Genomic DNA, 13366 nt, shown 5'->3' on the forward strand with positions numbered 1-13366 from the left:
GTGTATATATATATATATATTTATACTGTATATTCAACATAGGAAAAAAAACAGCATCATGAACCTTGACCATAATGAATTGCTTTATTCTAAGTCTTCCAAAGACTTAGTTTGATAGCATTATTGACGTAAATAATTTAATAGCATTAATGACGTAAAACCGGGTGTGATGCATTTTGAGTATGAATTTTTTTATGTAGGAAGTAGGAACCAATTTTAGGAATCCTGGACTTGCATAAAAACTGTTGCTATCATGTTATTTTATTTATTCCATTGTAATATTATTGTAATCCTTGTCTCCTTGAGCACTTTCATAGTTTAGCTCTCTGACCTTGGTTCCTTCATCTCGTGGCTGTCTTTGTTGTTACCTTCATTCCTAAGGAGGGACTGCTGGCTGACTGTTCTCATTGATCTATAGTACATTTCCTGCAACATTCGTATTGATTTCTGACACGCTGCCCGTTATAAGATCTTAAGAAGTCCTTACATGGTTTTCTGTAATTAATGTGCTCTACAAAAGGTTCTACGACCTTGGCTGCCTTGTCATCCTAGAGATCTTAGCCAATTGGAAATGATCAGTTGAATTTTATTTCCATGCCTTTACATGGGAATTAATCAGGTGCTACTGCGGCGGCGTTTACCGTGACCTTAGCAGCGCTGCCAGGAGTTTGCGTTCTGTGGCGCCATAGCTTTGGGTGACAAATGGACTGGTTGCGGTGGCCTGAGATTGTCTCATTAGTCATATGAAGTATGTCAGCTGGAGTAATTACTTCAGCTCAGGTCAACCTCCTGCTTTCTATAGCTGAGAGAGCTTCCCACACACGTACATGCATTTCCCTCAGACAAAAAATCCTGTTGGTTCTGTGATGAATCATAATCATGTCCAGAAGTAGTGTGAAATGGAAGTGTTCAGTCTTGCTATACCTGCAAGCCAGTCCATCGTCAGCTACCTCTGATTCTTACTGCATTTCTGCTTGTGCTTTTTGCTGTCAGTAAGTGTTAAGAGTTAAGCCTCTGAAATTAACAGCTCAGACTTGAGCAATGCTGCACTTAAATTGATGATTTATGCAAGTGTCTGCACTGCTTGGCTATAGGAATATTTCTTTATTTCAAAACCTTTACTCCAGACTTATCAGTTGAACTTTAGATGAACTTTCTCATGCTCTGTACTATGCTGCATTATATTCTCAATAATTAGCAATAAGCACCATTTTGTGCTCATAAGTTGTCTTAAATTGAAAATTCTGTCATCGTTTCCTCACCCTCATTTTTTTTGTGAAAGGAGACTTGCAAGATGCTCTTTTTAATGCAAGCATACAGTGAGCAGACATGTGTAGTACACTACAAATCTTGCAGAGTACCCTGCCTTCAAAAGTTTAGGATTGGTTAGATTTTTAAAAATGTTTTTGAAAGAAGCCTTTTATGTTGTGATGTTAATTTGTGAATTTATGTGAATATAGTTGATCAAACATTTAGTAAAAACAGTAATATTGTGAAATATTATTATAATCTAAAATAACAATTTTCTATATTGATATATTTTTAAATGTAATGTATTCCTGTGATGGCAAAACTGGATTTTCAGTATCATTACTCCAGTCTTCAGTGTCACATGATCCTTCAGAAATAATTCTAATATGCTGATTTGCTGCTCGAGAAACATTTCATATCTCTCATTTCTTTTCAGGATTCTTGTATGAATAAAAAGTTAAAAATAACAGCATGATAGATAGATAGATAGATAGATAGATTTTTATTTAATATACTCTTTCCATTAAAGACCCATTTAATCACTTGATGAGGGTGTGTTCTCTGGAATTTGGGGGAGGGACATTCCCATTCTAAAGCATTTGATTTGTTAAAAAACTGTGTGGTGCAGGATGAGTCATCAGTGATTTTAATCTCTTTTCCTAGAAGATAAAACTGCATACAGTAGCTAAAATGTGCTAAAAGCTCATTTAGCAAAATGTAGGAGTACATTTGTAATAGATGACCTCAAAGCTTAAAGACGTGGACTAAAAGCCACAAAATGATGATGAAATAATATTGAAAAGACAGGACCATCCAGGACAATGCCATCCACAACCTGTGACACGCAGGGCAACAGAATAAGGATTTTAAGCATTCAGTGCATGTCCACTTTTTTGTATATCTTTTTTACTCTCACTGTTTCCTGTGTATTTTGTGTGTGTGTGTGTGAGATTTCAGTATTCAGAGCACTTCCTGGTCTAGCTGCATGCTCCAGTGAAGCACACACTCGTTCTCACTGACTGCGCAGACACCTGCAGCACTGACAGACAGGCGAGAGACGAGAGGAGGGTCACTCTCAGGAGAGACTCATTTACTCTCTCTCTCTCTCTTCCTCTCTGTATAGTTTTTCCTCCCTCTTACTATTACCCTCATCTCCCCTCTTTTCTTTTACCCTCCCTTCATATTCCTTTGTGACAGGTGGGTCTGGCAACCCTTATAACACAGCCCCAATATGTGTCAGTAACAGTATCCCACTCAGTCATTAAGGGTGCGCTGGCGGCACCGGAGCGCATGATCCACATCACACACAGCCTCTAATCCCACACAGGGAACACCTACCTTCTCATTTCTCTGTCTCTCTTACAACATTCTTTTCCCATCTCTATTTTTCTCTACCTGTCCCTCGTTATTTTTGCTTTCTTCTCCCACACGTGCGCTTTTCCCCCCAAATAATTATTTCGTGTAATGCTTTCATGCTACCTGCAGCATATTTGCATTTCAAAGAGTCTGTGCATCATATACACAATTAGGGATGATTATACAATTGCATTTCCAGATTTTGCAGCGGTCTGATGCACACTACTATAAAGAGCTTTATATCCATCACTTACAGAGCAAATCAGATCTATATTTGTGCATATTTCAGCAATATATTATATTATACATTCACTCTGCAGTAAAAATGTGCTGTTTTCTTGAAGTAACAGTTCAGCCAAGACTGAAAATTTGGTTGTTATTCTTATTTCTAATTATTGTGGGAATTTCATGTCAATACGTTGACGTGAATGCAAGTTAAATGCTAAATTATGTAATCTATGCATATTTTTATACTATTATTTTAATTTTGGGGTGAATTAGTTTTGGGTTATTTTTATATTAAGAGACATTTCTATTTGACCTACTTTTGTATTTGAGTTGGTTGAGCCATTTTTACATTTGCTAATGTAAGTGTTATTTAATTTTTTTTATGTTAATGTTCTATTAACAAATGATAATAGGTTATTTAATTCAATAATAAATATAATATTTTAACTGGAATAATGCACTTCCAAAGATCATTTTCTTATATTTGTGTCTTATTTTCCAGTAAAAAAAGTATCTGTACATCATTTTGGGAGGCACAGCCACATATACAGTAGTTTTTTTTTTTTTTTTGCCATTTCGATAGGAATCTCTGCCAATGGGAATTTCACAATAGGGCGAAAGATATCCCCATACATATTTCATCAAGTTGGTCAACTAGATTTGTCACATTGACTAACTGAAAGCTGTTTAGTTTGACAGTGACGTCTGTGTGAGCAGTACTTCATACATCGCTACACTATTTACACAATAGACAATGGACTTTTTATGCCCATGAAATTTCGCCAAAATTTTGTTACCACACCATAAAGTTTTGTGACCGCACCATAAGACATTATGGACTAGTTTTCAGACAATAAAACTCACTATATCTGAAAATTTAATTCGTTTTTGCTTAAAAAATACAATTAACTCCAGATATATTCTTTGAAAACAAATGCTAATATCTTATGCAACATTTCATCTCAAGTAAATATATCGTCTTTTAAAAGTGTTTAAGGCATAACACTACAGTTGAAAAAAAATAATATATATATATATATATATATACTACTTTCCCCAGTTGATTAATCACAGTACATTAAGACATTTTTTTTTTGTATTACAAGTTTTCTGAAATGTTATGTTTAAATATGCAAAGGAGGCACTGTCTAATTAAATATGCACTAATTTGCATATCCAGAACATAAATCTGAACACTGGATAAAGCCAGGTTCAAAATTCTTGCTTAATTTTGTTGACATTTTGTGAAAGATTTTAGATCTTTCTTTTTATCACTTCTTAAATCAGAAAATACTGTCAATAGCCAGAAAAAAATCACCATGTTTTTAGGGGAAAAACCCATGAAATTTCGCCAAAATTTTGTTACCACACCATAAAGTTTTGTGACCGCACCATAAGACATTATGGACTAGTTTTCAGACAATAAAACTCACTATATCTGAAAATTTAATTCGTTTTTGCTTAAAAAATACAATTAACTCCAGATATATTCTTTGAAAACAAATGCTAATATCTTATGCAACATTTCATCTCAAGTAAATATATCGTCTTTTAAAAGTGTTTAAGGCATAACACTACAGTTGAAAAAAAATAATATATATATATATATATATATACTACTTTCCCCAGTTGATTAATCACAGTACATTAAGACATTTTTTTTTTTGTATTACAAGTTTTCTGAAATGTTATGTTTAAATATGCAAAGGAGGCACTGTCTAATTAAATATGCACTAATTTGCATATCCAGAACATAAATCTGAACACTGGATAAAGCCAGGTTCAAAATTCTTGCTTAATTTTGTTGACATTTTGTGAAAGATTTTAGATCTTTCTTTTTATCACTTCTTAAATCAGAAAATACTGTCAATAGCCAGAAAAAAATCACCATGTTTTTAGGGGAAAAAAAGGTTGTATAAAACCAGGCGAATTATATGAACAAACCCCTCTGTAAAATCCTTCAGATTATAGATAGGAATAAAACTGTCAAGTTTGGTATATGAGTGCTGCTGAAGTGGAGATATCTGACTCAATACAGGAGAAAAACTAATTTTAAAAATGAATCTACAGATGCAAATAGATAAAGTGCAATAAAATAAACACTCAATTACTAACCCTCTTGTTGTTCCAAAACGGTATGAGTTTCTTTCTTCTGTTGAACATAGAAGATATTTTGAAGAGTGTTGGTAACCAAACAGTTGACAGTAGCTACTGACTTCCATAGTATAGGGGGAAAAATATTTGTGGGTGAGCTATCCCTTTAAAAGTGTATTTTGGATGTTTTCTTTCCACTTGTGAAAAGCCAAATCTCAAAACTGACCATTGCATGAAAAACAGACAAAACATATAAAAGCTTATGATATACTGTATGAATACAAAGATATATATATATTTTTTAATGATTAAAAACAGTGTAGGGCTAGTTGTGATCAGAATTATCTATGGCTTCAGATACAAGAGAACAATGCCTCACCAGACATCAACATTTACAATGATAATTGAAGTAATATTAGATTTGCATATTAGGGCCACTTGGAGGCTGTTGTGTTTTTGTAGGGAACAGAATGCAGGGTGATGAGAGAGCAAAGCCACGGCGTGTGTGAGACTGATGTGCATGCATTAGCAGGATTGACGGCTGTGTGGATTAGAACACCTCTGTGCTTTGTGAGGTGTGTGGTAATGCCAGACTTAAAGGATTTCTGAGCCTATCACACACCCTGATTGGATCCCTAATCCCAGATGTGCTTTTAATAGCAGAGCAACCCAAATAGAATGTGTAAGGGAGAGGACACAGTGAAATCTGATTCATGTGAATGATGAGTTTGTTTAAGAGTGCTGCTGCATTCATAAACAGAGGTAAACAGAGACAAATAAATATTAAGCAGTTTAGAATCCGTTTTTGAAATATGTATCTGTGTGGTTTGGACAGCATATCGCAGGTGTTCAACAGGTGAGCTATGACACTACGTATTGTCTATTTGCATGCTTGCTTTCCCTCTCTCTCCCTCTGTTTGCACTGGCTCATTGTGTTATTCATAGAAACACACCTGGGCTCTGCACACCTGGTACGGCTGGCCGTCAGAGCATGGCGCATTGCCAGTTCCTGTCCAGACCAGGAACCACACATGTACACACACACACACACAAAACATCCAGCACTCCACTTGATAAGCAACAGCCAGCGAGTATCGCAGAATTAAATTGTGCAGAAAATATCCCAGAGCCACAGGTGCAAAGACTGGGGAGAGATAAAGGCTTTCAGGAATGCTTTGATCGCATCTCAGAAGACATAATTCACATTAGACTGTAAAAACTAGAATTATCATTATGAAATATATATATATATATATATATATAAGAAAACCTGTAGAGATAATAATATTTTTATATTTTTTTCTAAAATATCTAAAAATCTTGAGAAACAACACTGCATAAGATTAAGATTAAGACTTGTTTTCAGAGAATGCATATTTAATATGAGTGGATTTGGTCTTACTCCAGTGGCACATTTTCACTTGTTTTCAGTGTACATTTACACTCAATGTAATACTAAATAATAAGGTACTCAAAACACAATTCATCGTTATTAATCAGTATGATATTCTTATTATCCAGTGCAAATATATCACCATTCTTGAAATAAGATTTAATGTGACTTAATTTAATGTGACTTTAAAGGAGTCATATGATGCTTTTTTAAAGATCATTATTTTGTGTATTTGGTGTAACAGAATATGTTGACATGCTTTAATGATCAAAAAACACATTATTTTTCAAATACTGTACATTATTGTAAGTCCTCTATGCCCCGCCTCTCACAAACGCTTATAGGGAGACTGGTACTAGGGGTCATGTGGGTTTTCACAATTTTTTATTTTTTTATTAAATGGGATAATGCACGTGAATAAACATCATTGTAAAATACAAATGTAAACATACAGGATTATAGCAACATTGCTAATTCACATCCTTTGTCCATGCTTTTTAATAAATTTGCAAATGTAAGAATGCAAATGTAAGACAAAACTGTCTTAATTTAGAATATTTTTGTGAATGGGAAATTCTGATCAAACTAAAATGTACAACATACTGACAAAAGATCAGTGGGCACTGAGCCCTGCAGAGTTTAGATTCAACCCTAATTAAACACACCTGATCCAACTAATCAAGTTCTTCAGGCTTATTTGAAAACTGTGTGTTGGAGCAGGGTTGGAACAAAACTCTGCAGGGCTCCGGCCCTCCAGGAACTGAGTTTGACACCCCTGTTTTAGAATGAATCATCAGTACTAAAATTACGAAAAAGACCTGTAATATCAGTGGCTTCAGTTTGGCAGCAGTGGCAAAAGATGAGTAGAGATGCTGTGAAAGGAGAGAGCGATCAATCTCACTGTGAAACCTACATCCATGTACATACATATACCACTGCATAAACAAGCCCTTTACCCCCCTCCCTCGCTGTTTTTGCCTGAAGCCAGCCATCTTTATTTCACCTGGCTGAGGGTCTCCTGTCTGCAGTGAACAGTGAGGTCTGTGTGGGGCCCCTGGGGAGAGATGGGAAACGAGCCGGGGCCATGAGAACTGCCCTCAGCATGAAAGCAGGGGCACTGCCCCGTAACAAGGACACAGGGTGGAGTATGCAATTAAAGGCGCTAAACACGTCCACCACTGCTCTTCTCTCTCTGAGGTCCACCACTGTCCCCCAAGGGCAGGAGAGACCAACCGCCACTCTTGCTCACAGATGCCGCCGTCCCTCCCTACAACAAGACCAGTGAGGGACCCCAGCATGGCCTGCAGGTCAGTAGGGGTCAACGCGAGAGATATTCTCTCAAAGAATGGCTCAAATTATGAAGGGATGTCTTTCATCCTCTGATTTCTTTGCTTTTTCTTTTCAATGGTCATTCTAGATGTTTAGTGCATTGTGATATTATAGTGGGACAGATTGTGGGAGAATGAACATAACAGAGACCATTCATGAGATCCCATGTGAAGCTAACTCGGGTCTGATCAGAGCTGAACAGGAAAACATGAAGACTTTATTCAGTCTGTCCCAGGACTTGCATTATAGTTTTATTTTGGGGATCTGAGGTCACTAGTGAAATGTTTATTTTTTGCATTTTTATCATTTAATACTTTTTTTCATTGCAAAATATATTATCAGCGTAAGTATTTGAATGAAATGTTGAACTGAAAAGTGAAGTAACATTTTAGATTTCAGCCCACAATTTACAGCGCAAGTAAAAATAATTTACAGTTTGCATGATCAAGGTGCAATGCAGCTTAAAACGAGCTTATCTCTTTCCAGCTGTTCACAGAAAATAAAATTCAACATAATACAACACTTGTATTTCAGTGGATATACTGTATACAGTATTTGAAAATGACACAATCCTGCACAGCCAATGGTTGTAAAAACCGCCGGCATTTAAATTCCCAAAGAAACGGGATAACCTTTCACAGGTGAGAATGTATGAGAGGGGCAGAAACATAGATATGTAAAGATTGTGGCATCTTCGAATATTCATTGATTATTATGGTGAATGATGTCAAGTTGACCCTTATAATATGGCAGACGGCTTACATATAGTGGCCCACAGAAACAATTGCTAATGAGGCATCTACGTATACATATCTATGGGTACAACAATGAGCATGATGTTATTGTTTACACGGTCGTCAAGGATACGCAGAGCGAATGTGGGCAGCCACGCCATCATTTTCAAAAGTCGAAAATGCCGGGTAATGTAAACAACAGGCGTAACCGTTGCAAAAGTTATGTGTTTGAAAATGAAAATGCATTAGTGTAAACATAGACTTAAGCACTGCAAACGGATTTCGGCACACACAGAACTGTTTGCAATTGAACTTGTGTGACATGCATGCTCTCTTTCGTGTCCACCTTCCCAGCACCATCGTGTTACTTAGCTATTAAGATTATCCCCCCAAATTGGGTCAAATCAACCCAGCTTTCTGACCCAACAGTCTCAACCGAATGTTTGGATTTGAACAATTACCCAGTGTTCCTTTTCGAGAGCGGTCACTTCTACATTGCGTCAACTCTGCTGCGGGAACTCCCCTTCTCAGCAATTCCTGAATTCTTATAGGGTAACAGCAGTAAAATAAACTGGCCAGTTGTAACGAAGTATGCAAATCACATGCAAATTCTGACAGGCTTACTGGCAGTATATAATGCGGTGGAGCAAAAATTGCGTCAGAATCTTTTCCTTCATGCTGCTGCCATCGTCTGAGATGCAACAGAAGAAACAGTCTACTCTTCACAGCATCCAATGGCTACTTTATGCAGAATCTGCATGGGCCCCATCAGCCCACCGGACACCCACAAGCACTGCATCGCCTGCCTGGGCCTGGCCCACGCCGAGGCTGACTTTGCCGAGATGGACTGTGTCCACTGTGTCCTCCTTCGGGACGAAGAAGATGACTTAGACCCGGGCCGTTGTCCTCTGCCAACACTCCATTCCTCAAACCTTTTTTCCGATGAGAGCTTTTGCTCACCTCCTGCCACCATGGACTTCGTCTCTTTCGACGAGGACCCCATGTCCATCTTGGCTTCAGAGAAGGACTGGGCAGAGTCGGAGCCAGATCGCCCAGACACCGAGGGCCCTGCTAACCTCCATGATGAGCTTGCCAGGGTTCTTGCTAAGGTGGTTAAGGAACTCGACCTTAACTGGGATGCTCCGGAGGAACCTTCCAGGAATAAACTCGACTCCTGGTACTTCCAGTCAGGCCGCCACGAGGCCGCTTTGAGGAGGAGGTTACCTTTTTTCCCAGACGTCCAAGAACACGTGGTGAAGTCATGGTCTGCACCCCAATCGGTGTGCATCCACGCTACCACGGATACGTGCGCATGCCCCCTTTCGAGGAGACTGTCACCGTGCACTTATGCCCTTCTTCGGCCACGTTGGGTACGGACCTCAGCCTTCCGTCCAAGCCCTGCAGACTGACTGTCCTCATGGCTCACAAGGCCTACACTTTGGCTGCACCCTTCACGGCCCCCCGTCCTGAGCCAGATGTTTGCCGCAAGCAGTGGACTGTGCTTGTTATGGCCTCCCAGTGTCCCAGTGCCCATAGCCTCGTCTGTGGGCAAGCAACAGCCGACTTTTCCTACACCCGTTTTCCTGCCAGTGCGTTTAAGAGATTCGGCCGCTATGTCAGTTTCTAGACACGTGGAGAGCTATTACAGGCATATAGCGTTGGCTGCTACACATAATACAACATGGGTATTCTCTCCAGTTCAGATGCAGACCGCCCCGCTTCAATGCTGTGGTTCCGTCACTGACATTACCTCAAAATGCCCCTGTTCTGAGACATGAGATTCTCAGTCTGCTTGCGAAAGGATCGATAGAACGTGTCCCTCCGAGCGAGCTGCTGAGCGGGCTTTACAGCTGCTATTTTGTGGTGCCCAAGAGTGGCTTTACAGCCGCTTTTTTGTGGGGACTCCATCTGATACTGGACCTGAGACCCATCAACTGAGCGCTTCAGAAGTGCTCGTTCAGGGTGACAACTCTGAAGCAGATCCTAGCACAAATCCGTCCCGGGGATTGCTTTGCATAGATAGATCTGAAGGATGCATACTTCCATATGCAGATTGTGATGCGCCACAGGCGCTTTCTGAGATACATGTTCGAGGGCACAGCATACCAGTATTCAGCTCTCCCATTCGGGCTGGCTTTAGCCCCGCGCACATTCTCGAAGTGCATAGAGGCAGCGCTTTCCCCTCTCAGAGCGAGCGGTATGCACATTCTGAATTATTTGGACGATTGGTTGATTTTAGCCCATTCACGAGATGTGCTTATCAGTCATATGGACACACTGCTTCGCCATCTAGAGTCCCTAGGGCTGCGTGTGATTGTGCAAAAAGCATGTTCACCCTGAGTCAGTTTATAACATATCTGGGCGTGTGTTTTGACTTGGTGGAGATGCAAGCTCGCCTGTCTCGTGAGCACATAGAGACCATCTCTTCAGCTCTGCGCCACTTCAGTCTGGGCCCATCTGTTCCCCTGAGGGAATTCCAGAGGCTCCTACGACTTATGGTATCGGCGTCATCAGTTTGCCACCTGGGTCTTCTACACATGCAGCCACAGCAGTTGTGGCTGAAAACTCGAGTCCCCGTGGAGGGCGTGAACCTCATGTCATATGTGCATCGAGGTCACACACAGCTGCGTCAGTGCTCTGAGATCGTGGCGTAATGCAGAGATGTTCAGCCACGGGGTTCACTTGGGACTGGTCACTGCAGTCACCCGGATCCAGTACGCATCCAGCCCAGTTGGTGGATCAGCACCTAGAGATGACCTCGACAGCCCTGAATGTCAGCGGAGATCAGGACAACTAGATGAGTCCCAGAGACAGATCCCCAGTGAAGACCTTGTCTCCTAGACGGCCACCGAGGCAAGACCACAGGAACCAGATGAGAATTTCCAGCAATATCGTCAACTTGATTGCACAGATACTATTTAAACTGAACTGAGCTGGATGATGACATCACTGAATTCAATGATGAACTGCCTTTAACTGAAAATTGAGTGTTTACTATTGCCATTTTGCATTATTGACACACTATTTTCATATTTAATGCTGTAAAGTTGCTTTGACACAATCTGTATCGTTAAAAGTGTTATATAAATAAAGGTGACTTGACTTGACTTGACTGGTAACAGCACACACTGTGGTTACGATAGATGCGTCGACCTAGGGCTGGGCGAACATGCTTTCGAGGAACGGAATTCCTCACGGGGAGTGGAGGCTTCCATCTTGGCTCGATTCGGACGATTTAGGACCGCTTCAGGAGGATGGAGGTGGATCTGTTCGTGATGAGCGAGAATATGCACTGCCCACAGTTTTCTTCTCGCTGACTCACTCCCCGCTGATGGGAGACGCTCTGACATCGGTGCAATATGGCACCCCAGCCCGGAGTTGTGGAGCCTTCATGTGTGGCTGCTTCAGGGGTCTTTTAAACTAGCAAAAGTGGATTCGGACACGCCCTAAGCGCAATTGCACCATGAACATTTAGTTTAAAAATATATTTTAATGTAAGCAGGTTTTGAACTTGTTTGAAACCAACATACAGAATCACTGCAAAAGAGAAAAATGCATTTGTGTAATTGAACTTTTGCATCAGAATCTTATAGCCTACTTACTGGCATATACTGTAGCACATATGACAACAATAGCTCCAGTCTCCCTTACAAGAAGACTGCATCAAGACGGGTTCTCTCTCTCTCTCATTATCACTGAGGAACGCAGATCATGAGAAAATGGCTAACTGTTGACGTGTTTTCTCCTCTCCCAGCAGGGTCCGTGTCCCTCAGGTGTGTGTCTTGACATGGTTCTCCTGAGGGAGGCTGAGCTTGTTGTCCGGTTGAGTAATTACAGTGTGTTTTCTGGTACAAGCTGAAGAGTAGAGATGGGGAAGCTGCACACATAATATGTTTTGACAGCTGCGGCAGCCATTGTGTGGCCAAAGCGAGCACCTATCAGTGCCAAACCCCTACTTAATGATGGGAATGAGAATGGCGCACCTGTGGCCCTAATCATAATCACATGACCAGACCGGACCAATAACGCTGGCCCAATGTAGCCCCAACACTGGCACACATGGCTCCTCATGGGCCATTCAGCTCGCTACATTTAGATTTAAATGAGCAGCAATGATATCTGGAGAAAGCAAGAGATAATCAGCTCTGTTATGTTTATTATCAGAATTATTATGATCCGTGTTGATTTGTTTATGGCTGAGATGAGATGAAATATTATTAACTTGGGTCACGTGGAACAAACTGAATGTAGATTGCAACTAAAATGAAATTTGCAAAAGTAAACAGTCAAAATTAAAAGTTTGAATAGGTGTTTAACGCTAATCCCAGACAATTTTTGTTTGTGTTTACAAACTGAGATACAAGTAAATGTTTTATGTGCTAAATAAATATAACTTAAAGGGATAGTTCAGCTAAAAAAATATGTTGTTCCAAACCAGTATGAATTTCTTTCTTTTGCAAAACAAAAAGATGATATTTTGAAGAACGGTTTTGTCTATAAAATGTCTAAAAACACATTGGACCCCACTGACTTTCATTGTTTGGGCAAAAAAGCACTGATGCATCTTTAAAAGTATCTTATTTTGTGTTCCACAGAAGACATAAGGCCATGAAGTAAGTAATGTCAGTATTTTCATTTTTGGGTGAACTATCCCTTTTAACCTTCAATATTTCTTGAACATTTCATATTTTTGCTTGTGCCCCTAAAGTGTGAGAGTGTGAGAAGCTCTGTCTCTTGCCTCACCACCTGTAAGCCATTAGAACAGAAGCTTGTGGTTAGAGCGCTGTGGGTGGGACTTGCACCTCATGGGTCTTATGGGAGTCTGGAGGTACCCAAGCAAAAGTATCCTTCCTCTGCTCCCCAGAGACAGGCCTCATTTGGAAGAGACAGATCACAGGCCTTTACACACACTGGTACCGACTCGCATCTCTGCATATTTGCCCCCTGAGTCACCCACCGGCAGGTCATGAGGTCAAATCCC

Source organism: Sinocyclocheilus rhinocerous, unplaced genomic scaffold, assembly GCF_001515625.1.
Source record: "Sinocyclocheilus rhinocerous isolate Xijiao unplaced genomic scaffold, SAMN03320098_v1.1 scaffold492, whole genome shotgun sequence".
Lineage (NCBI taxonomy): Eukaryota > Metazoa > Chordata > Actinopteri > Cypriniformes > Cyprinidae > Sinocyclocheilus > Sinocyclocheilus rhinocerous.